The 23,588-nt window shown below is 49.0% G+C and overlaps 1 long non-coding RNA gene across 3 annotated transcripts in view; it reads left to right on the plus strand.

The window, feature by feature from the left end:
* The window catches only part of LOC116808901 (uncharacterized), a 52,562-nt gene that overhangs the window by 5,637 nt on the left and 23,337 nt on the right, over positions 1 to 23,588 (plus strand). For all 3 annotated transcript variants that reach the window (XR_012058082.1, XR_012058081.1, XR_004369166.3), the window contains exons 2-3: positions 19,970 to 20,099; positions 20,617 to 20,686. This is a non-coding gene — a long non-coding RNA (uncharacterized lncRNA). The remainder of the gene's footprint in view (positions 1 to 19,969; positions 20,100 to 20,616; positions 20,687 to 23,588) is intronic.

Raw genomic sequence — 23,588 nt, forward strand, 5'->3', positions numbered from 1 at the left:
AAGTACTGCTGGAAGGACAGGCGGGCAGAGAAATTGGATGTCTATGGTTTTGGAAATTGGCAAATAAAGAGATAATGGAAGAAAATGTGATTTTAAAAAAGCTTTTATAGAAGAAAACATAAAAATATATAATCATGCTGTATTTTGTGCTGGAAACCAGCCCAAAGCTGAGAGACTCAAATTCCTGAGCACAAAAAAAAAAAAAAAAAAAAAAAAAAAAAAAAAAAAAAAAAAATCTCTGACCCCATCATTTTGCACCACTGGTGGCACCGGGTAAATTCTGCACCTTGATTTGAGTGCTGCCAGTGTTCGCAGCAGTGGCAGAGTCAAGAGGCAAGAATCCCACAGCAGCCCCAGCCCCTGCCCTGCCAGCCCCTGCCCTCCTAAAACCCCCCAGCAATAAATCTGGGAAGGGGAAGCAAAAACGATTATCCAGGTGTGAAGGGGTGAGGAGGAAATGGGGTCTGGCTGTGTGAGAGAAAAGAGGGAATATTGCTGGCATGGCTGTGGATTGATGAAACCTTTTCAAGCAGAGAATGATGAGATTGTAAATCTTGGAGCTAATTCACCTCTTCCTTAAAACATATTGAAAACATGATTTGACTAATTCTCCCCTATGGACAAAGGTGTTTCTGGCTAGATCTTAGCCTGGTTGCTGTGCCCAGGCACACAAGGCTTTGGGTTTGGAATTGTGCATGGATTTGGAATTGTGTGAATTGTGTGTGGGTTCCTCCAAGCTGCTGTTCCCGTCTGTGCCAGTGGGCTCTGCTCTGGATCAGGATCAGGATCAGGATCCAGAAGCTGAGCTGGGGTCACTGGGGCAGAAGCCCAGGGGGAGAGTGGTGGATGCTCTGCACTCTGGAGATTCCTGCTCCTCTGGAGTCCCTCTGCACACAGAGGAGCTGGAGATGCCCGTGCTGGGCTGAGCAGGGGAGGGATGGTGGTGTTCTGCTCACCTCTGCTGATGCTCTGCTCCCCAAATCTCCTCATGCTGCTGTGGAAAGCAGGTTGTGCCTGTGGGGAGGAGATTCCTTGTCAGCCCAGGAGGGCTCTGGGGCTGCTGCAGTGCCAGGGAGGAGCGTTGTGTTATCATTGTGGATTCTGGAAGCTGAGGCTTTAAGGGAAATACCACTTATCCCAGGACATGAAATAAGTTTATACACATTGGCAGTGCTGCTGATACTGAACTCTGCACTCCTTCCTCATGCAGGAAATTAATTGCTGGCTCATTTCACACCCGTTTAAACCTTGAAATGACCGCAGATTTTTGATGGCGATTTCTTCTCTGGGATGATTGTGGTGCTGCCACGCTTGCTTTGCCTCTGCAGTCCTTCCACTGAGTTCCTGTCCATGCTGGGAGCAGCCTGGCTGGCCTGCAGAGCTGGGGCTGTGTCGGTGCTGGCAGTCAGCAGCTGCCGGGCTCCCCTCGGAGCAGCTCCACCGAGCGGTTCTCCAGCTCTGCCTCTGCTGTGTGGGCTGGCAGAGCTCCAGGCAGGGCGTGTGTGTCTTGGCCCAAAGCTGGCGGTTGAAGGAAATGCACGGTTCCTAATCTGCCATCAGAAAAAAGCAAATATGCAGGCAATTTAGGCAAGTGAAAGTGCAACCCCCTGGGGAGCGCAGAACTCAGGCTTCAGGGGCGTTCTGAGCGTGGAGGAGCTGAGTTCGGCCTGAAATCCTGCTTGGCATCCTGCTGTCTGTAAGCTGGATCAAGAGCAGATGTGTAGACTTTATCTGCTGAGGTTTTCGTGCTCCTCCAAATCCTTTCTGGCTGGCATCGAGCCTCACGGTAACGGGGTGAGGAAGGAGCTCGTTCCCTGTCTCAGCTGATCCCGCCTGTGGAATTTGCTGATTTGCTGGCAGTGGGTGCAGGTTGTTGTGGAGGAGGCGGTTTGTAACCCTGTCTGGCCTCTCAGAACCAAAGGATGCCCACATGGGTGGCTTTGCCATCTCTTGGTGATAGAAGGAGAAGAAACTCTTCCTTCTCATTATTTACTTCACCTTTGCTGTGCATGTTATAAGGATGGAAACTATAGATTTAATTTTCTTGTTAAAAATGAAAACTGAGAATTTCAGATCTTATCACCTCTTAGAAATAATTGATAAAACCTGGAAAACTGAATGCTTCTCTTTTAATTCACTGACACAACATGCCCCTTGAGTGGAAATGCATTGCTCCAAAATCCATCTGGGGCAACATCCCATATTCCTGATTTGTTTGATGCTCGTGATGCCTCCAGCAGAGTAGGAAGGATGAGTCCTACTGATAAGTACTGGTGGATTGTGCCAAATATTTGTCATATGTAAGTCAGAGAAATTGTTTGGGTGTTGCTGTAGGAATTCTCCTGCCCTGGTGCATTGCAACCAGCAGTTCCTGTGCTGCTCTGCTGTGCAGAGGAGGGAGGGGGATTGGTGTGGAACCACAGAAGTGTTGGGAAAACAGTGGGATCGTGGGCTGGGCACGGCCTGAAATGGGAAGGAGATGCCAAACAGAAAGCAGGTGCCACACAAGAGGTGCCAGGGGAGCAGCAGTGCCTGCTCAGCTGTGCAGGTGCTGCTGCAGCTCCACTGCAGGGGCAGCCTGGCAGGAGCTGGCAGGGTGGAGCTGATGGAGCCCTGGGAAACACCATCCCAGAGCTCCCCTCTGGATGGCAGCCTCTGTGGGGAGCCAGAGGAGCCTGGTGCTGTGCCAGGAGGGCGGGGATGGGTGGCTGGGTGTCACCTGGCTGGGTTTGGGGTGGGTGGGAGGCAGTGCTGGGCTCAGCCGTGCAGGGACACTCGGGAAGTGCTCCCCAGCTTTATCTTGGTGCCTGAGGAGCCCTGGCACGGGCAGCACGTCCCCTCCTGTTATGAAATCACCTCATAAACTCTGCAAACTGCCCTGGGGGTGACTAAGAATCCTTATCTCTGTTCCCAGTGCAGCTCTGGCAGCTTCTGCGGCACAGATGAAAGGTCTGGGCTTCCTCCCCTCTTATCAGGCACCTGTTGTTGTATCCAGACATTACTCACATCCTTGGAGTCACATCTTGTTTTGCATAATTAACACCAACTGCTTCGTTTCCTTCCTTCCTTCCCTTGCAGTTCTGCTCTGTGGCTTTACCTGGCTGTGGAGCCTTCAGGGTTATTTTGGGTTTTAACACAGGCACTGGAAATTTGGGAGCACCAGCTCGGGGAAGATGAGAAGATTTTAGTCAGGTAGAGGGGATGCTCTTCAGTCCTGAACTGCTGCTGCAGCCACGGTCTGTGGTGGGGAATTCTGTACCAGTTCCTTATGAGTGGTGTAAAAAATCCTGAAGCAAACTTCAGCAGAAGTCTGTGCAGCAAATTTGGGCTCAGAAAATGGCAAATCACACAATCCTGGGATGGTTTGGGTGGGGAGGAACCTTAAAGCCCATCTTGTACCACCCCTGCCATGGCAGGGACACTTTCCACTGTCCCAGGCTGCTCCAAGCCCTGTCCAGCCTGGCCTTGGATATATAAAGTACATAAGGGGCTTTTGGGGGAGTACTTGTTCATTTTTTGACCTACCTGGCAACTTGAATTCCACCTGAATGCCCCATCTTTCGGTCTTTTTGGAGTTTTGCTGCTTTGAAGATGTTTTCTGACTAATGTTTGCTGTGTGCTGGCTGTGCCATCGTCTCCCAAGCTGAACTCAGTATATCAGAGCAATTTGCACTGGCATAAAAAATTCCACTGAGATAAACACAAATGAAAGAAGCTGGGAGCTGAGCAGGGCTGGGATTTTGCACTGGCTGCTCTGCAGAGCTGTGCTTTGCCCAGGTAGAGCCCCTGGGGCAGGGAGAGAGCAGCTCCAGCCTGGCTGTGGTGGGTGAGCAGGTTCTGGGGCTGCTGGCATCCCTCCTGCTGCCCAGCAGTGCTCCTTATCAGGCACAGACTCACTCTCAGATATGGATTTGCCCATCATGGGCTCCATCCAGTCTGAAACTGGACCTGCTGCTCACTCTGCTTGGAAGGGCTGTGGGTTCTTCTCCAACCTGTGGGACTCAGCCACTTGGTATTATTTCAGGGAGGGAAATATTTCAGCTGGTTTTGATTGACTTGATCCTCTCAAGGACCATCAATTGTGCATATGTCCATATTTTTTTCCCTGAATATTTATTTACGGTTCAGGTCAATAGTCTCCAGAAACACAATTCTGCTTACAAACCAAATTCCTGGGCTGCATTCCCAGGCGTTCCCATGTGACTGGAGCATTTTTAGCAACCAAGTGAACAAATGCAAACGTATTTTCAGGGCAGGGGAAGCGTTGCTATCCACATTCTCTCTGAGAGTTTGGGAGCTCTCCCCAGGTGCCCTGGGTGTGACAGGGCAGAGGTACCTGTGGAGCATCCTTGGCTGGGGACCCTGACAGGGACTTTGGCCATCTGCAGCTTCATCATGCAAATGCAATGCCCTGGGTGGAGGCAGCTGGTCCCCTGGCAGGGCACAGCCCCTCTCTGCCAGTCTGCAACAGCTGGGAATTGTCTTTCCTATGGATTTCCAGGCTTGGGAGAGGTGGGTATCTGATTTTTAAGTGGCAGGGAAGAAGTGATGCCAGCAGGCAGCACCTGCTGGCTCAGGGCTCTCAGCAGCCGTCACGTCACCTGTGACTAGGAAATGGATTTTCACGGGGAGGAAATGCTGTTCCCTGGCCAGCAAAGCAACATTGAGGAAAAGTCCTGACCTTCAAAGCCATGCTGGCCATGCAGCAGTGCTTTGCAGGTCTTTTGGTGTCTGTATTGCTACAGCAGCTCGGGCTGAGCCTGAAAAATCCGAGTATTGGGATTGATCTCGCTTCTGCAGTCCATGGCCAGAGCTACAAATTATTGACAGCAGCCTGAAGCAATGCTGCATCCATGCCTGAAACCCTCACTTAATACCCAGCTACATTTTGGTCAGAAAATCCTCAAATTCCTTCCTAAAAAACCACTAACTTTTCACCGCATAATATAATTAATGAACAGCAAAGCCAACACTAAAATATCAACTGATTTTTTGCATTATACTGAAGTGACCAAAAGCAGACAGCAAATCCATCTTTATTTTGGCAGGAATAAGGTCTGTGTCTTCCACCTGAGACGGACAGGATACTGATGAGTAACAGCCGTGCTGTATTCATTTATCAGCATAAAAACTCAAATAAATTACTGTTATGTTCTTTTTTTTCCTTCTTCTGTAGAATTGAACTTCCCCCAAAACCAAATTACATAAAAACAATCTCAGAGGTCTCTTCAGTTAAATAATCTAGTCAGCTTTCAAACATTGTTTGTGTCCAGTTAGTTTTGATTTGCTGGGGAAGATTTGGGGCTGTTTCTTTAAAAAGAGCTGAAGTCCTGCAGTGCCAGTGGATAAATCCACAGAGCTGAGGGAGGTTTGATCACCAAGGCACTGCCAGTGTCCTTTTCCTCTTGCATTTCTGCCCTGAAGTTTATGAAACTTGGAGAAAAAAGGCACATGTTTAATCCCAGTGTAGCTGCTGCAGCAGTTAAAGGTATTCCTGTGGAGTAACTTCTGTTATTTCTGAGATTGAGGTTTCAAGTGCAAGGACTGCACTGAGAAGATGTCTGTGGGCTGCAGTGGCAGGGGCTGTGCTGGTGGGAAACAACTGGCTTGGGGTTTATATCCTATAAAATCACTCTGGATTGTGGCTCTCTGCTGGCTCCCCAGGATGGGGGATGATTAATTTACTGCATATTTTAACCAGAGCTCCTCTGGGCCCTATGACATTGATCTGGTTTGTGTGGCTCCTGTCTCCAGCCCCATGCCGTCATTTTTAACTGGGTTTGGTTTTTGGGGGATCTGTAACGCAGATCACAGTGGAAATGCTGAAATCTAGCATTTCATTCATGATTTATGACTGCTAAAAGAAATTGCAAGTGAAAATATTCCTCCAAGTTCAAGTCCCTTCAGGGAAGTGCCATTCCTGGAGGAACTGGTGTGAGTTTGTTCCAGGCTGAGGTTTGGGGTGAGTGTTCCAGGGGGTTGATGGTGCTTGTGGGGACCCCGATGGAGCTTGTGGGGGGCTTGCAGCTCACCCCAACTGCATGTGGATGTCTGTCCCTGTCTCTCCCTGCACAATCAGCTCTGATTCCCCTGGATTTCCATCCCTCGTGTTTACTCCTCCACAGGGTACAGCAGTAGAACAAAATCAGCCCAACCCTTCCCTCTTTGAAGTATCACTGGGTATTACAGAGTCACATAATTGTATATAATTACCACATTCTAACACTTAAATATTTTCCTGACTAATTTCCTCCTGTCTCTGCTTTGAAAATACCCAGATTATATCCATTAAAAATTTACAGACTGGAAAATATGTGATTTGAAAGGAAATTTTTTTTTTGCACTTAAACCCCACTTTTCTTTGTGGCCTTAACCTGTTGCCTTTGACAGAATTACTGGGGTTTAGTGTTCTGTTGTGGTTTAGTTTTTTCTTTAAAAGCCCCCCAGCCCACAGCCCCCTCATGCTGTATATCAGGATGTTATGACAGCTCTGCTGGGCCGAGTCCAGCAGTCAATGCTCTGTCAAAATACCCATCATTTCCTGTAGTTTTGCCTAATTAATGGTGCAGTAATGTGGAAACTTAGAACAGCACCAGAAGGAAAAGTAAATGTTAAATGATTTGCCTTTAATGGATCTCAGAAACTTTTCTTTTTTGCCTTTTTTTTTTTTTTACTTTGTTCCTCATGAGCTCTTTTTTGGGCGCCTTCTTCCTCTCTGCTGTTCCTGGTTCCCTTCAGAGTTTTCTTCCTTCCTGCGAGTGGGGGATTTCTGAGTGGGGATTTCTTTTTCTTCCTTCCTGCGAGTGGGGGATTTCTGAGTGGGGATTTCTCAGTGTCAGGGGCTCGCAGCACAAAGGACACTCACAGCACCTGGGAGGGGATTCATTTCCTCAGCACCTGAATTAGCCCTGGCTGCTGATGAACACAAGCAGATAGTATTTGAAATTAATGTGACTCATTCCAGCTCAGCTGATAGCACCTTTTGTTCCTGTTCCTCCTCAGCTTTCTGATCTTTGAACAAGATCCAGAGTTTGGGTAAAGCATCCCCAGAGCCTCCTGTTCCTGGCGGGGTGGGGCTGCCTGGTTGGAACAGGTGGAAATGTGGGCATGGACAAGGAAATCCCCACTGCCAGAGGCAGGGCTGGGTGGGATAGAGGCAGAAAATCCCTCCCTGGGAGGGTGGGCAGGCTCTGGAACCCTGGCAGTGCCCAAGGCCAGGCTAGACACTGGGGCTTGGAGCACCTGGGATGGTGGAAGGTGTGGAAGGTGCCCCTGACCATGGCAGGGGTGGGGATGGATGAGATTTCAGGTCCCTTCCAGCCCAAACTGCTCTGGGATTCTCTTCCATTTATCTTAAAATGGGAAGTAAGTAAAGCCCAGACACTGAGCAGGATCTCAGTGATTAAGGGAAGCTCTGTGGGCTCCTCCTGGGCACCCTGCAGGGCCAGGCTGGGGCCAGGGGAGCCTCCCCAGCCCAGGGAAGGGCAGCAGCTCTGCCAGGAGCCAGGAGGATGCCAGGCCGGGTTGCCAGATCCTGTTTTACGGTGTTTTGGTTCGCTGAAAAATATTTTGTTGTGAGGAACTCCAGATGGATGAGAATGCTCTCAGGGGTGGAGGGAACAAGTGGAGGGAGAAAGTTAGTCATGGTCCTGGCAGGCGAGAGGCAGCGAGGACAAGCGCTGGATGATGCATGGGGCAAAAATAGCCCAAGTTCCAAATGGAATGGGATGTGACAGCCGAGTTCCTCCGAGGGAAAATCCTCCCGAGTCCCGGGGCACGTCTTCACTGGCACCTTGGTGCAAAGCAGTGCAGGGGCTTTGCTTACCTGTGGGACAGATGGAAATTCCTGGGGAATGGAAGACTAGGGACTAGAAACTGGTGTGAATTATTGGTCCAGAATTTTGGGAAATTTGAAATTTATCTTTCAGTCCAATCTACAACCCTGCTTTGTCAGTTCTTAAACAAAGTCCTCAGTCTGTCTAATGGATGGGAACACTTCCCAAGACCATGAAGTTATGTCCAGTATCCCTTGAAAGGGTTAACGTTAGAAGGGAAAAGTTATTTGTGCTAATTTTGACCTGTTTATCCTTTGGTTTTGTAAGTTTTTTTTCATTAAAGCATGTGTTGAAAGAGACTTGAGATTTCACCTCAAAACTTCTCTCAGTTATCCAAGTAATTAGAACCAGTTTGGAAATGACCCTGAATTTTCATAATCAAATAAAATCTTGGCCCCCAGAATTGTCAGGAATGTTAAATTCTTATAGCTGGTCTTCAAATTGATATCCCTGACAGGAGCTTGACAGCCAAAGGGGCAGGGAACCCTCAACATTTTTTGTCCTATCTCAACAAGTTCAGTGATACGAGTAATGAAATTATATGGATTTGTCCTACTTGTCTGACCCTGGGGGTATTTTAGGCAGGAGGATCTGGTCCAGCTCTGTGGGCTCTTCTGAAGGGCTGTGAGCTTGGAAGCTCCAAAGGGAAAGGTTTTGCTGCCTTCAGGAATTTTAGGAAGATTTGTAGAGCAGTAGAAGAACATGAATGGAACCCCCACCTCAGTCCACTTTTCCTGGATTCCCCATCCCGGGTACTTTACTCCTCCAGCCACGGTTTTTTTTCTTAAAAATATTCTTTAGAAGCTGTCAGGACTCCCTTTTCTGTCCCAAGCTGGTTTATGAAGCCTGAAGTAGCTTCAGCACCTTTGCCAAGTCAGTTTGGCTTTGCAGTGAGGTGATTAAAGGAGGTGTAACGAGGGGCTGCCCGCTGTGCCCACCCCGTGGGGTGTCTCTGTCAGCGCTGGGGTGTCTTCCCTTGCTCCTGTTCCACCCCCTCACTGCTTTCCAGCAGGAATGTTTGCTGCCAGCGCTGCAGGATCCCCAAGGTGCCCCTGTCCCGTTGGATATTTGGGAGCGGCGTGTTCCGGACGTGGCTTCTCCCTCTTTGAGGTTTTCGTGCCTCAGGGCTTGGATTGACTGCTCTAATGGAACACTGTGCATCTCCAGTTGAAGTGTTTTTGTTTTCAAAGGCAAGCAGCACATTGTGGACACATGGAAGTGTGTGGCTTTCAAAAAACCAACCACTATTTCTGGATGCTTGAAGAGCCGGCGTCGGCCAGTTTGGGGTATTTTTAGCAGCAGAGACGGGACCATTTGATATGGAGGGATTAAGGTTTGGTGATCTGGAGGCTGGAGATTTCAATTTCAGGTGTTGTCATTTGTTCCTTGGCGATGGAAAAGCCCTGGGCTATTAAAGTCCTGTCTCTCCAGCCCTGGAATAGCAAGTTAAAGCATCCCAGGAGAAATGAGGGTCTGATGCCACTCAGACAGGCTCAAGCTATTGCACGGCAAGCTGACCCTAAGCTTGATCTTAGCCCAAAACAAAGTCCAGTCCTAGTCTTTGGCCCTGTTAGTCACTTGTAAGCAATGAAAGGGAACTGATGAGGTCGAAAATCTGTCTAATAAAACGTACTTTCATTAGAATAAAGCAATATTATTAAGATAACTAATGCTATTATGACTTAAAAGAAAATGTGTGCCTGCAGTTTCTTCATCTGCTTCTCTTTGGAGGACAAGCTCACCCTCCTAATTATGGTGTTCCTGTTCTTAGGCAGTGAGTAGTGAGAGCGTGACAATAGCCTGGGATTTAATGTATGCACAGGTTAAATGAATCCGTAATTTTCAGGAGAGGGGTGAATGATTATCAGGAGCTGAGGGGAGAATTTCCTACGTGCTGCTCACTCTGCCTGCAGGAGGATGTGTTGGTCCTGGGCGAGCTGCTGTGAGCACAACACTGTGTGTGACAATGGGATCCCTGTACAAACAGTGCTGGCTTCTCCACAAAAAGAAAAAAAAAAAAAAAAATGCAGCAAGGAATTTTTAGCACGTTGTCATGCAGCACTCTCTGTTTCCTGGCTTCTACATTCAAGCTGTGTAATAATATTTATATACAAATGCTGACTGTGATTTTCCACCCCGGAAAAAGGAGATGTCATTTAAAAGTGCCGTGTGTGATGTAAAGCAGAGATTTGACTCGTGGCCTTGCATATGGTGTGGGCGTGGATCTTAATTGTTTGAAAAGAGATCATTTCAAAAAATGTAAGAGTCTTGCTACAAAAGCACATTCTCCTGGAGTAAATGTCATTTTGCTCTTTAGAAGCTGCTTTTGGAAGGGAGTGGAGGGTCCTGCTCTTGCCTTTCCTCGTTCCTACCTTTGGGAACGTCCTGGAGAGCAGAAGTCTCTCACTGTGGGGCTGAAGCAGCTCTCAGACCATGCCCAAGGTGGGACCCAGTGCCAGGGGAGCTGCAGTCAGGGCTGAATGTGCACTGGCACAAGGGAGCTGCTTTTCCCCTGAAGATCCACGCTGTTCCCTGTCCCCAGAACCAACACCCGTGTCCTGCTTTTCCTGAGTCAATGATCACACTCAGTCTCTTAAGCTTTTCTGGAGCTGGGATTTATAAACAGTTCCAAGACAAAATTGCTGCTTTTTGGCTCCAGCCAAGGAAACTGTTCTGATATCTTGCCAGTTGCCAGCACATTTCTAATCCTGGTGTCCTGGGGCCTTGGTTTTCGTGTTGAAATCTCTGTTCCTACCAGGCTCTTGGTGGACTGAACACACAGAAAATAATGACTTGCTGAGCTGGGATGGGTTTGCCCATCTTCTGATCCACACTTGACCAAAGAAGGTTGGATCATGGCTTTGTTTTATCCTGCTACAGTGACAGAATCCAGATGTAAGGATCCTAAACCTTCAGTATCCCTGGTTTTCTCCTTCATAAAGCCTTTGAAACCAGGGTTGTCACTCTGGCTGTGCAGCTCCTGGTCTGGCAGGGTCCTACACCTCTCTAACTCTGTAACCATGGTGTCATTGGGTTACAGGTCTAGACAATCTCAATGACAAACCAGAGGGGTCCACAGAAAAATAAGGTATGGAATAAACAATAGGTGGCACAAAACTCATCTGCCAGCATGTCACGTGTCATGGGAGACTCACACAGGAAAGATGCAATTTGGTTGGCAATTGTTGTATTACATTTTGCAGGATGCTTGATCCTGATTCCTTTTGAATGGCATTTCTGGAAGAAAAAATATAAATATTTTTATGTGTTAAGTTCAACAGAGATTAAGGGAAGTACTCCTCTGGATCCACAACCCAGAAGTGCTCCTCAGGAGAGTCAGGGAAGTTTGCTGGTGTTGGGTTGGGTTGTGCTGTCAGCAGGGTCTGTCACATCAAAGGCAGGCTTTGCCCAGCATGGGAACTCCTTGGTGGCTCTGGAACATGGAGTTGTTCATGGGGATATCCAAATTCCATGAGCTGTGTACCTGCACCCTGTTCCATGAGCTGTGTTCCCCTGCACCCTGCTCCATGGGCTCTGTTCTGCACCCTGCTCCACGGGCTGTGTTCTGCACCCTATTCCACAGGCTATGTTCTGCACCCTGTTCCCCTTCACCCTGTTCCATGGGCTGTGTTCTGCTCCCTGCTCCACGGGCTGTGTTTATCTCAAGGTGGGTGTTTTGGGCTGCAGCAGCTGCCAGGGAGGGGGATCCTGGCTTTGCACAGGCAGAGTGACACAGCTTTAAACCCCTGGGCTGGAAAGGACGGTGAGAGCCAGCACTTCCTCCCCTAAAGCATTCAAAAGCAGTTTTAAATCGGATTAGGATTTAACAATCACTTCATGGTTTACTCACTGCAGGGAGGATCAAAGCCCAGGGAGGACTCTTCAGCTGTTTGCTTTTCCTTTATGTAGAAACTTCACCATGGCTGCCCTTAAACCCCCACTAAATACAATAAAACAACTCCCCTCTCAGAAAAGCAAATTACTTAACCACAGCCTAAAATAAGGTGTTCATTATCTGGTGACACTTTTTTTCTCTATTTACTATTTTACTAAGCTCCCATTCTGAGGCAGTGCAGGGAGCAGGTCTGCATTCCCAGCATCTCCAGCTGGAATGGGAGATCCCAAAACTGGATTATGGATTTACCTTGATGTGCTGTGTCACCACAGTGCCTGGGCAAAAAAAGGTTCAGCATTCACTCTATGGAATAATGGTGTGATGTCTCAGGGGAGCAGGACCTGCTGCAGTGCTGCACAGATGCTGCAGGGAATTTTCTTGCAATTTGGTGGAAATGTTTTTAAAATCTGAGAGGTCTGTGTGCATTTTCCTGCTCAAGATGACCAGGGGTTTATCCTGCTGGGAGAGGCTCGGAGACCTAAACAGCAAGGTTTAAAAAACAGAGGAAATGGGAGAGGGGAAAATAATTTTGTGGCTAAAATAGAGCATGTGTCCTATTGTTGTGCTACAGATTTGTCTGAAAGTGGCACAGTTGTAGAAGTGGCACCTGGGGACTTTAGTCCCCAAGTTTAGTGGTGGCTTAATGGTTGCACTTTATCTTGGAGGCCTTTCCCAACCTGAAGGTTCCATGATCCTGTGGCACCTCGGAGAGCTGCACCCTGGGGTGCTGAGCCAGAGATGGCCATGATTTATCTGGAGGCTAATGCCTCTTTTCTCCTCCCCATGTAATGTGGTTTGGCTCCGAAAGGGAACTAAATGCAGAATGAGGATTAAACTGTGTAAGCCTGATGGATGTTTTGTAGGTGATGCTTTGCAGAAAATCATTACTTTGAAATGTTGGAATAGAAAAGAACATTTTTCAGGCTTTTCAGACATAACATGTTGTGGAGAAGAATCTTGGAACAGATGTACCCATAGTTTATTCCATTTATCATATTAAAAATAAAGAAAAGACAATTTCAGCTCATTTACTGCTTTATTAGTTCAAATAAACAGCTTTTCTAATCAATGTGTATGGCAAGCACAATGCTTTCATAATTGGCAGTGGTGGTTCCAAAATGAATGGTTCTGTCCTTGTTTGTGGTCTGTAACAAGTCACACAGGCAATACATTGGTCTACTCCAGCCTTATCTCATGTTCATTTCTGCACAGGAAAAATTGCCACCTTATTTTTAAATTTTAAAACATTCCAGGGTTGGTTCTCCCCCACATCCTTTTGAGAAAGTGCAGTTGGAAATGAGGAGAGCTGCACAGGGAACAGTCCCAAGGAGAATGGCTCAGCTGTGTCTAGGGGAGATGTTTGCTCTTATTTATCTGGAGGTATTTATTGATTTTACCTTCCTTTGCAAAAATACTGATTTAATTTATGAGGTGATAGAAGAGGCTGGGAGAATAATTTTACTTATAAGAGAGCAGAATTGTCCAACTAATTGCCCAAGAAAAAGAGAAAAGATCTGCTGATCTACCCTTGCAGATGTTTCTCATCTGGAATACAGACCAATTCCAGACATTTATTTTTTTGATTACTGTTTATTTTGATGCTTTATTACACGGTCATTGCCAGGAAGGAAATGGTGCTCAGAAATCCAGCAAAATGTTTTTTCTACTTCGGTACTATTTATTCAGTAACAATTTGGGGTTTAACCCCTTTCTCCCCCTTTTCTTTGTCTGATTGTGAGCCCTCCCTTCCATCCTTCACTGGGAACAACAAAACAAGTTGGTTCTGGGCTGAACCCCGTCATGGCTGGTTTTAAACACCCTGAAATTTTATAGAGACATTAATGCTCATTTCCAGATTGTGACTAATAAGGACCTGTTGGCTTTTTTTGCCACCTAGTGCTCCTGTCCCTGCACTGCTGTGGAGGGCTGTGTGTGAGGAGTGGTGCTGCAGCTCCTCGGCCAAGCCCCGCTCGCTTTGCCAGAGGAGTTTCCTTGCACGGGTGGAAGCAGCTCCGACCTTCCCTGGTTTTTGGGAAACCTTCTGTGTGCTGAGGGGCAGAAACCAGGGAGCACCTCTTGCTTCTGGTCTGGCTTTTAACCTGGTGAGCCTTCCTCCTGGCAGGTGCTGAGCCTGCTGATGCTTTGTGAGTTTGACAGGATGGTGCATGTTCCCACTGTGGACAGAGCTTCAGATCTGGTGGTTGGGCAGACAAAGCACCTCTGTCCTCTGGGCTGGCAGCAGTGATGCTCCAACACCCCTAAGCTGTGGCTCCATATGATTAAAAATGGCTGGAAAATTAAATACATGCAAAGCCAACAATCCCATCACACTTTATTTCTTCGGATTTCTCCTTCAGATGTTGGTGTGCCAAATCTGCCTTGGGCACTTGCAGTCACACCCACAGGTACATGTGATTTGTAATTTAAGGTGATGCTGTGCATTATAGCTGGAAATGGGCTAGCCCTGGGTCCAAGCTGGGTGTTTGCAAGTTGAGTTTGGGGGTGTGTTCATACTGAGGGATGTGCAGCCCCTCCTTTCCCTGTGCAGGCTCTGCCTTCAGCAAACCCCAGAGCACAATGGAGCCGTTCTGCTCCAACCGGGAGCAGGAAGGTGGGCGGACTAGGAAATATTTTATATTAGGGATTTTTTTTCCACTGAGCCATGTCACATTCAAGTCCCACCATTGCTTTATGGCCGCTGTGTGCCTGTCCCACTCTGCAAGGAGCAGACATGCTGCTGTCCACGTGTCTGTCTGTGTGTCCACGTGTCCGTGTGTCTGTCCGTGTGTCTGAGGCAGGGCTCTGCTCATGCCTGGAGTCACCAGGGGCAGTTCTTGGCAAGGCTCTGCAGTGCCCATGGCTTGGGGTACAGCAGCACTGACAGGCTCCCGCAGTGGGTAATATATTGCCTTTTGGTTCCTGGTGATGGCATCCAGACCTCCCAACCTTTCATAATCCACAACTGGAAAAGTGGCACTTAAAATGAATTTATTCAGGTGGGAGCGTTGTAAAACATGAAAATAAGGCTTTTGACTTGCCGCACCTACACTTGAGTGACAATGAAAAGCTTTTTATTTGGTTTTAGAGCCAGACTTGCAGAAGTCAATGTGCCTTGTGGTCTGTCCCTGTGTGTTACGGGACCCAGCCTGGAACAGGGCATGGACAGCGAGGAAGGGTTTGGGAGCGAAGCTGCCCCGTGGAAAACCAGCAAACCTTTGAGCATCTTAGAGGGCAGAGTTTTCCTGGGGAAGTCTGAAATTGGGAGGGGAAAGATGAACGAGACAAAACCCCAGATGAGATTCCTTTGGGATTAATAAGTAATTCTCTATTTGCATGCCATGGTTTTTATCCCTGCAGGATCTCCCGGTGCTGCCTGGCTGCTGCCTCCCTGCTGGGCAGCACGGGAGCATCTCCTGCCAGCTCTGCTCAGCCCCAGGGCTGCGGGTGGAGAGGAGGGAGCAGGGAATGGAGGTGGAGGAGCAGCAGCGAGCAGGCACCGCTCGCCTTTGACCACTTATTTGATTTGACACTGTCCTCAAACACAAGGTCATTTACAGCCTGCCGGGGCTGCCAGACGAGGAAGTTACCTTGCGAAGGAAGGAACCAGCCCATGCTGTCTAAATATTGTCAATTGTGTGCTGAATGGAGGCCACAGCCTGAGGAACCTCAATAGTAGCTCTTTGTGTCCCCGGCTGCCTCCTGCCAAAGTACTTTCCAGAATTAGGAGTAAAACATATTTACATTCCTGCCGTGCTCGGTGCCGGCACACACCTGTACGTGTGTGGGTGTGCATGTATGGGGTGCAAGCGTTTATATTCCTGTGCTTTTAGAGTCAGTATTCCTGCCTGGAGTTGTGGGAATGGTGCAGCAACCAATGGAGGTAACAGGGATATGTGGGGCAGTCAGGGGTTGCAATGGTGAGAGGAGAAGAAATCCAATGGATTCCCCCTCTGCCAAGCAGGAGTATAAGCCCCATATAGAGAGATACTGTATTTTGTCTGAATTGGAAGGTCTGGGCTGAATGCTCCCTTTTAAAATTCATTGAGGTTTGCATGGAAACCAGAAAAATGGGCTTAAGTCAAGAATGCAATAACCTCACTCAAAACTGCTCTCCATGGCAGGCACTCATCCGCTTCCAGCCGTTCTGCTCACGGGAAGATAAATGGAGGAGTGGAATCCTGGGTATGGCTGCATGGGAGCGGGCTGAGAATACACTGGGAGATGCACAACAGCTTTTCCAGGCACGTTTCCCCCCCCTCCCTCCATGATAAATGGCAGCCAGACATTGCTTGGTTCAGTTTGGGGGGAAAAAGAGTCGTGCAGGACAACTGGATGCTTCAGCAGGGATTCCTGAAGCCAGGCCAAGGGAGAGCGGGGCGCTCACGTGGCGCTGGCACCGTGCCCGCTTCCAGCTGCTGAGGTTCATTAGGAGACAGCCAAAATACAGTAATTAGTGTTCTAACATAACTCTCCTGTGCAGGCAGTGCTGTGGCTTCCACAGGGGCAGAGGAGATGGCCTGTAGATGGTGAGAATGATGGAACCTCCTCAACACGTGTGCCCTGCCTGCGGCTTCCAGGAGTCCCCCGGGGTGGTGGGGTGGTGCTGGGGAGAGCAGGGCACAGGAGGCAGCCCGCTGTAGGGTTGGGCTTTCCCAAAGTCCAGTGTGCCTTCAGATCCGGGGCTGTTTTGTGTAGGAGGTTGTAGCCAGGTGGGGATCGTGCCCTCTCCCAAGAACAGGTGACAGGACAAAAAGAAATGGCCTCAAGTTGCACCAGAGGAGATTTAGGTTGGATTTTGGGGAAAATGTCTTCCCTGAAAGAAGAGTGGGGTCCCCATTCCCAGAGGGATTTAAGAGCTGTGTGGATGTGGCACTTGGGGACCTGGGTTAGAGGTGGCATTGGCAGTACTGGGGAAGAGTTGGACTCAATGATCTTAGAGGGCTTTTCCAACCTGAATAATTCTGTGATTTCTTCCGTGATTTTGTTTCTATATGAAGTCTCCTCTGACAGATGTCCCCAACAGTGATTTCAGACAAATACCCTAAAATGGCTACATCTGTGTTCCTCCTGCAGGGCAGTCAGAAGAGACACCCACAAATGCCCCCAGGTAATCCCTGCTCCCGTTGCAAAACCACGTGTAAAAATTCTGCAGAAATCCAAGGAAAAAGTCGTGCTCAGTCTAATCATGAGTTTACCTTTTCTCCAGAAGCTTTCTGAGCTTTCAGGCACTTAATGGAAACACCAGTGCTCACACTTGGAGGGCAGGCTGGAAAGTTTGCGTGGGCTTGTGTGTGTGCCAGGGAGTCAATTTTTGTCCGTCAGAAGCCTCTTTCCATTATGCTTTTGTCAGACTTTGCCTCTGTAAAGGGAAATTTGGACTTTCCATGTCAAAGCCCTCTGCAAATGTTACCCAAGTCCTCTCATCAGTGCTGTAGTTTGTACAGGAACACCTCCCAGTGCTTGCCCAGGAGCGGGGAAGGCAGTTCTAACACTCCTGCCCTTTGAGGGAAATGTCTGTTATTTGGGATTCCTCATTCTTTCCTCCCTCAGCGTTCAGCATTTCGGATGCAGGCTCATGCTCCTGCTCTCTTTAACAGCCTGTTTTTCCTCTAACCACTTCCAGCTCCACAACCTCTCCACATCTCCTCAATGTAAATACACTTTGCCCAGAGCAGGCTGGGGAGACAGTGGTGACCTTCAGCCGAGAGCAAAGCGTTGCAGTTTGACCTACTTTGCTGCAGAGTGGGTTTGGCCGTGGCAGGGCAGCTCTCTGCTCCTGCCCTCCTCTTGGGAAAGCTCCTGGGGAGATGCCCTGGGTGAGGGGGAGAGCTTAAGGAGATGGAAATTCAGGCTCTGAGCTGATGTTTGGGTAGCTGGGTGCTGGGTTTCTCCCCAGTGCAAACTTTTAAATTTGCAGCTTTAGATGTTTGATTGTGCCTTTAAAACATCTGCCACAGGTCAGTAACACAAAATGCCCGTCGCAAAATGCTCGTTTTTCATTCGCTGCCTCATTTTTTTCTCTTTGCTTGCTTTCCTCAAGGCTGGTTGTGTGAAGGCAGCAGCTGCAGGAGGAGCCAGGCTGCCGTGGTTCTTCCCAGGGCTCCTTGGCTGCCCCAAGAAAAGCCATGGTTGCTTTGTCAGGTCTCCCTTGTCCTCTGTAAGAACTTCTGGGCAATGCCAGTGCAGCTGTGGCTTTGCCTGGGTGGCACAGGTTGCCCAGAGAAGCCGTGGCTACCCCATCCCTGGCAGTGCCCAAGGCCAGGCTGGAGTAACCTGGGCTAGTGGAAGGTGTCCCTGCACGTTAGGGTTACTTAGTTCTTTAGATCTTGTCGTTTTCTGCAGTGCTGGTTTCTCAGGAGGGCTGTGGGGTGGCCCCTCTGGAAATACAATTGTCTTTTGTTAGGGGACATGTGTCTTTAAAACAAAGTTCTCTCCTTATCTCAAGTTTAAAGTGCAAAATTTCCAGGTTGGAAGCAAGTTACAATTTCCTGTTCTAGCTGCATCTGCATTCAGTCTTGGAAGCAGATACTTGGCTGTAATTCCAAAAAAAAAAAAAAAAATTAAAAAAAAAAAAAATTGGTATTGCAGGTAAGAATGAGCAACTGAGGAAAAGATCCTTTCAGAAGCCCTTCAAGAGCTTGCAGGATATTTTTCACTTATTTCTGAATAATTCCTACCACTGGTCACCCAATAAAAATAACAAACCCAAACTCAACCCCACGTCCCTGCTGAGAAACACCGTGAACTTGCTCGTAGCTTATCTAAGGCCTGAACATCTGTTTCTCCCTGGCTGAGAGGTTCCCTTGGATGAGTTAATGCAATTCCCTATGCAAAGGTTAAACAAAGTTGAGGGGCTCCAGCCAGTGCTTGTGCTGCACAAGCAGCTTCACTGTGAAATGTCCCATGGCAGAAGAAGGAAGGAGGGGAAGAAGCTCAGGAGGGGAAAAGAGTCACCGGCCTAAGCCTGGGCTGCAGCAGGGTTGGACTCGATGTTCTGAGAGGGCTTTTCCAGCCTTGATGATCCTGTGAGCTCTCTAGACTCTCTGAGCTTACTGATTCTGAGCTTTCCAGACACCCCAGTGTGGAAAGGGGGCTTGGAGTGTGCTCTCTGAAGGGTCTGAAGAGCTGGAGCTGAGCTCTGCACCTCCATCCTCCTGCCTGGGCAGTGCCACCAGCCTCAGGGCTGTTCTTGGTGGTTTGTGTGCACAGGACTATTCACATTTTTGATTATTTAATAGCATGATTTAAATCTTTGATTATTTAATACTGCTTTCTGTCCTGGACAGCAGGACCTTTTGTGGCTGGGAGAGCTGGAGGTGGGAAGGGCTGCAGGGGGATGGCAGCACCGACTCCTGGAGCTGCTGGGCTGGGCTGAGCCCTGGGGGATGCCAGAGATGCTCCAGGTGACTGACAGCTCTTCCACAGGGATGTCACCCAGGCATGGGCATTGTCACACAGCTGTAACCTTGTGGTGAGAGCAGGATGAAGGGTTGGGATGAAGGATTCCCATCCTGCTGCCCCTCTCCTCCATCCCCATCGCTCCCCCTGGCAGGGCACCCTGGCTGTAGCCACAACAGGTCCCTGCAGCCCAGGATCCACCCTGGGGCTGTGCCCTGCTCCAGGAGCTGTTCCCAAACACCACATCCACACTTTTACTGCTGTGCCCTTTCCTTTCTGTCTCGGCTTTCAGCTCCTCTGGCTCCACATCCTGCGGGGCCGCACTTCACACACGGAGCAGGAGCATCAAAGAGGAGATCCTGAATAAAGCCCCCACTTTATGACATCTCTTCAAAGTGCCTTTTTAAGAGTTCAAAGGACACGAGGAAAGGAGGGGATCAAAATCAAAGGAAGATTTGGGGGAGGGAAATTAAAGCCTCAGAGGAACTTTATGGCAAGTTTTCTGTAACACTTTCAATGCCAAAATCACAAATTCTCCCAGCACTGACTCTTCTCTGGCTGTCAGATTTCCTGTTTACCTGCACTGGATTCAGGGCAGCCCAGCAGCTCTGGGTGGCTTCAGTCCCACACACAGGCACAGGGCACCCACAATTTCACTTTTTCATTCATTTCTTTGTAAGACCAAAAGTTGCCATTCTGGTCCTTCAGGCCAAGGGGGAGATGTTTGTTCTGAACTGCCTGGAAGTCCTTGGTCTCACAGCATAGCTCACCTTCTATGAAAATCCTTTTTTTTACTTTCACGAAATGCATCTCCCTCTTCTCTTGCTGTCTTCTACTGCAGGACCATCATTGTATCCATATTTGGGAAATTTCCATTACTGCTGGGGGAAAGGGACTTCTCCTGAGTGAAGACTGTGGGATCTGACTTGAAGCAAGACAAGAGAAGCAAAGCCTCTGTGTGAACATCACAGGTAACATCTACAGACTCTGCTTTGCAGGGAAGAAACGCAAACCAGTGAGGTATAAAGTGCTTAATATTCACTTGGCTCTCATAATTTTATCAGTTTCATGTCTGTTTTTAAACAGAATAGAAGAAAAAAGTGATGTACAAAGCAAGGAAAAGAAATCAGGCTGGTTTCAGCTCAGGATCAAACCCTTGGTAATGCTGGGCTGAGGTGAGCTGGAACCACAGCCCTGCTGAGAGGAGCAGAGTGGGGCAGGGATGGAGCTGGACAGCACTGGGATGCACATTATGCTTTTCCAGGCTGTGTTACAATTTGGGGAGCTTTCAAGAAATGAATGGAGAGACTGAGAAGACAAGTTAATTATCTGAGAAAACAAAGTGGGTGTTGGTGGAGGGTGGGAATGCTCAGGCTCAGAACTGTGGAGTTTCCTTGGGGCTTCTTGAGCTGTGCAGGAGCAGCCTGTGGCTCCAGTTTGCTGCTCCCATGTTTAAACCATCAGCTAACAAATGCATTTCCTCCACAGGGGGAGTGTTTTCTTGTCCCACTGCTTTTCCAGAATCCACACAGGAATTCTCAGCCCTTGTCCTGTCCAGGTGAGCTCACCTGCACTGAGTGCTTTTCCCACGGATGCTTTCCAGGGCTGCTGCTCAGAGAATGGCACAAAGCTGCTGCTGAACTCCCTTCTCATTAATTCATTCTCCTGGTTTTGATATACTGAACTGCACACCTTGCACTCTGTGCTCTGCTCCAGGCAGGCACCCAAAGTGGTCTGGAGTGGTGCAAATATGGGAGATGAAAATCAGTGTGTGCTGGACTGTGCTGGAGGTCTGGTGCTGTGCTCTGTGGGTGGTGGTCTGGAGGACAACTGCTGCCAAAAAAACAAGTTAAATTGCTTGTTTTTCACCCAGAGAGGTCCCAGTTTCACTAATTACCACGGTAAAGGGCACCTCAAGGTGAAAATCAGTAAGTGTTTAATATATCTCAGCAAAAAGATAGTTTAATTCACTGGTAGCTGTAAGGGGAAATCTAAGGCATGTGGAGTAACTAATCAGATCGGAACCTGCCTCACAGACTGGGGCTAGGGCCTGTAAGGTTTGTTTACAAGAGGGGATTTGCATCAAGGAGAGACCCCTTAATGCAGGCTCTTTACATTAATTGGTTTGGAGCTGGCCTGCCTCGATGAACAGATGGCTTTATTCCCCTCACGGTGCTCCAGGCCACGTGGGGGGATTTCCTTTCCCAACACGCTATGGGCAGTGGGGACAGGCACAAAGTCCATCCTGTGCCGTGCCAGGCTGGCAGTGCCTGGTGGGGAAGGAGCACCAGGGGCTCACCAGCCCCATGGCTGCTGGCTCAGCATCCCATAATAGCACTGCTGTTAAAGGATGTGGCAGTGTCCAGGAGGATCCTGGTGTCTTCCCATGGGAACTGGGAGCCTGGTGATTTCCAGCCACCTCACCCAGGAATTGAAAGGGCTGCTTTGAGTTCCCCTCTTGCTCAGGGCCAGGCTGGGCTGGGAACGTTCCTGGGGATGGGATTGTTCCTGGGACTGGGATTGTTCCTGGAGCTTGGAATGTTCCTGGGGATGGGAATGCTCCTGGAGCTGGGAATGCTCCTGTGGCTGGGAATGTTCTTGGGGCTGGGAATGTTCCTGGGGCTGGGAATGCTCCTGGGGCTGGGAATGCTCCTGGGGCTGGGATTGTCCCCGGAGCTGGGAATGTTCCTGGGGCTGGGATTGTTCCTGGGGCAGGGAATGTTCCTGGGGCTGGGAATGCTCCTGGGACTGCGAATACTCCTGGGTCTGGGAATACTCCTGGGGCTGGGAATGTTCCTGGGGCTGGGAATGTTCCTGGGGCTGGGAACGTTCCTGGAGCTGGGATTGTTCCTGGGGCTGGGATTGTTCCTGGAGCTGGGAATGTTCCTGGGGCTGGGAACGTTCCTGGGGCTGGGCTGTTGTCCCTGCTGAGGAAGAGTAGGGACTCAGAGGGGCTGAAGGCATCCCTGGGTTTTGGATCCCGAAGGCTTGGTGCTCGTGGCAGCACCAGGGGCTCCCACAAAGCTGCAGGTGGAGGAGATGTTCACGGGCAGACTTGGAGCAGGTGGGCTGCAGCGTGGCCTTGCTTCCAGGTCTGTGCCGGGTCTTACTTGATTTTATTTTTGTCAGTGTTGCTAAGAGATGATTCCCCCTGGAAGCTGTAGGACCCACACAGATGCAAACTGGTTAGTTGAGGAGGGAGGGAGGCTCCCTGAAACCCAAAGGGAAACAAAAATCTGGGAATCCTCAGCCAGCTACACACAGGCACTCCCAGAAAACCAGTGCTGGGCACAGGGTATGGCCATTTCCCAGGATGGTCCTGGAGCGTGGCACCTCCTGGCACTGTTTGCAGTGAGTGTCCTTTCCTAATGAAACTGCTTTTTTGTGCTTTTTGTAGGCTGCAAATGGCTATGCACATTCCTAAATATTTTCCTACTTCCCTTTTAGGATGTCTAACATTATGTATTATTTTCTGATACTTACCTAACCCGGGAAATCTGTTTTCCATCTCGCTTCAGCCAAGGTTTTCTTTTTAACCAGTCCTTCCCAGTATTTTCCTTTAACACTTCTGGTTCGCTAAGTGAACTTTGCAGTGTGAAGGTAAATGAAAGTGAAAATGTATTGCTTGTCACACACAGGTTGTTTAGAGAGGGTTTGGGTTTTTTTTTTTTCCCTCTGGATTTGAAGAAGGAGATATAAATCACTGATTTAAAAGCAAGGTAATTTAACAAGATTATAGGAGAGGGAAAATCCACTTCCTACCCAAAGTAACAGTCTCTTAGGTCTCTCCACCTACACAAGCCATATGCATCCTCCGGGCTGCCCAAGATCCTCTTTTGTGTTTTTCTGGCAGGACTGTGGTGTAGTAATTGTAAGTCCATATGCAAAGCTTTCTTTGTGGCTCTCTTAATTACTTTGTAATTGGGCAGAGAGTTGCCATCCCTCAGCCCCCAGCCTCCTCTCTGTGTCCCAGACCTGAAGGGATGTTCACAGCTCACAGCCCCAGACCAGAGGGATGTGATCAGGGGTGGCCTTTTTGTGCCATCTCCCTTTTTCACCAGCAAGAGCAAGCTGTGCTTTTCCTGCTTTTCCTGCTTTTCCTGCTTTTCCTTGCTGGGGTGAAGCTCTGGGGTGGGGGGAGCAGAGGGATTTGTGCTGCAGCAGTGCAGGGGGATGCTGGATCCCAAGGGCTCTGCATCGGAGCAAAGGGGTGGGCAGAGGGATGGAGAAGGGAGTGCTCATTCCTGGCTGGAGCTCTGGTTTCAGTCATGGGAAGCCTTTGTGCTGACCCCAGGGAGAGCATGGCATAACAGCTCCTCACCCAGAGCACTGGCACACCTGAAACTCAGGCTGGGCTTAGTGGCCTCAGCCAAACTCACTCGGTCCTTGCTGTGATGTTCCCCCTTCTCCTCAGGGGTGGTGGCTCCCAGGTTACCCAGGGCAGGATGCTGAGGCTGTGT

This window comes from Taeniopygia guttata, chromosome 13 (genome assembly GCF_048771995.1).
Source record: "Taeniopygia guttata chromosome 13, bTaeGut7.mat, whole genome shotgun sequence".
Classification (NCBI taxonomy): domain Eukaryota; kingdom Metazoa; phylum Chordata; class Aves; order Passeriformes; family Estrildidae; genus Taeniopygia; species Taeniopygia guttata.